The sequence below is a fragment of the Cololabis saira genome, chromosome 5 (assembly GCF_033807715.1).
Source record: "Cololabis saira isolate AMF1-May2022 chromosome 5, fColSai1.1, whole genome shotgun sequence".
Taxonomy (NCBI): domain Eukaryota; kingdom Metazoa; phylum Chordata; class Actinopteri; order Beloniformes; family Belonidae; genus Cololabis; species Cololabis saira.
Window position 1 is genome coordinate 49,730,159 of NC_084591.1, and position 2,240 is coordinate 49,732,398.

Sequence of the window (2,240 nt, forward strand, 5' to 3'; positions counted from 1 at the left end):
CAATGCATGCCACTTTAATGGTATGTACAATCATGTCAAAACGAAAGAACACGTTCTTAAAGAGAAGTTGGTTTAAAGTTCAAAGGAGAGTTCTGGTTAATGGAGTTAGTGGAGAAATATTAGTCCTGTCTTCAAACAGTTAAAACCAAAGTGCAGATGCTCAGCCAGGACCAGCTGACCACAAACTCCACTATGCAACAACACTGTATATCAACAAATACGGAAGAGTATTAGGGCCAGAGGGGTATTTATTCCAGGAAGAAGGTTCAACAAACTCTGAGTCTAAACCTGAACTATGAGTTGACTTATCCTGAGATAGGAAACTCAGAGTTTTCGGTTCCAGAACAGGATATGAGTTAGTTCAGTCAACTCTGAGTTTGTTAACCTTGAGTTAAGCGCGTGCATGAAGAAAATAAAAAGCCATCATCAATGGAGCCCTGATACAACAATTCACCATGGCAACCGGCGACAACAAAAGATCCACATACTTTTTCTTTTTTTTTTAACTTTATTTAACATTTCAATTTACAAAATCCCTTTGAAGAAACATTAGTTTAAATCTTAAGATCCACATACTTCACGCCACTGGAGTTAGAAGTGTTAATACGTGCGTATGGCGAGTATGAGAGTATATTTCAGAAAAAAAATAGCTGCAGCAGCAAAGGAGAGAATTGACATGGGAGAAAGTGCTGCAGTCAATGTGTAAGTTTGAATGCAGTATTCATTTAACATTTAAGCACACTGTCTTATAATATTACAGATGAAAACAGTGGTGGAATGGTATTGAATGAAATTGTATTGTCATTTAGATCAGGGGCAGCCGCCACACCTCGGCTTCAGGGGAAAATGGAAATTTTTTTTTTTTTAAATACATTTATGGAATTACTCTGTGTCTATTTGTATTGATTTATTCTATTACTTAATACATATAAAATAACTACAAATGCATATCAGAACAACACAATAGATTTCACTAGGTATTATCTTTCCCAACACTTGTACCCCCCTCATATGTTGAAATGTGAGGTCCCAGCGTCCCTGACGACAGTGGTCGCTATCAATCTGGTTTTTAGCTCTGCAGTGTTACTAACTTACAAAAATGAAAAGGAAGCAGACAACCACGCAATTTAAAAAAAAAAGAAGAAAGAAGGCAATGTTTCCCCAGCAGCAGAAGATATTAACGAGGCTGTTATTAACGAGGCTGTTAGCCACTGATGGATTAATTATGCAAGTTCATCTTAAAGCAGCACAACGTAACTTTCAGCTTTTGTCGAGTTTGGCGGCCCCTTTGGACAAAAGTGGTAGTGCTTTACCAGTAGTGTGGAAGGGTTCCTACCATGCTCCTCAAAGTTACATAGTGCCAGTGAAGGAGATACAGACCCCTCAGACCATGACAGAGGTTCATTAAACCTGTTGTAAGTTGATGTACCATCACAATGACTCTGGAAATATTATATTAAGGTGGAAAAGTTACGTAGTGTCATGGTTTCTCAGTTTGATATGTTTTTTACTTGTTAACTCACTCTCCTGTCATTCCAGACCCTGCCACCCTCATCAGCCAGAAATCCACTCATTCCCTTCACCTGTGCTTCCCCTGCCCAGCTCCACACCTGGTTTCCCTCATCAGCAGTTCCCCTCATATACCGGCCCATTTTCACCTTCTAGTTTGCCAGATTGTCGAGTGTTTGTGCCTCACTTTCCAGCGTTCCCGATTTTTGATCAGTTTTCTGCCTGCCTGCCTGCCTGTCTGTCTGCGACCCTGCCTGATTCCGGTTTTTGGATTTTTGCCTACCCCCTTGGATATTTTGCCTGATCTGCCTGACTTCCCGGTTTTGACCCCTGCCTGCCTTTGACCCTGATTAAAGCCTCTTGGACTCTGATTGTGTTTGGTGTCGTGCATTTGGGTTCTCTGTCTTTGAGCCGTGACAGTACAATCTGGCCAAAAGCATGAACCCAGCCGACCCAAATCCAGATCCAGTACAGCACGCGCTGTCTTCTCAGGCTGCTGCTATTCAGCGTCATGAGGAGGAACTCTCCAATGTTGCCGGAGGACTTCAGGAGTTTGCCGCTCGTCAGGACCGGTGTTTAGACGCCATCCGGGAGCAGATGAACCAGCTTTTCTTTTCGACCCGACCTCCAGCACCTGAGGCTCGGCTTCCGCCTCCAGAGCGGTACTCCGGTGAGCCACGAACATGCCGGCCGTTCCTCGCTCAATGCTCTCTCCTCTTCGAGCTCCAGCC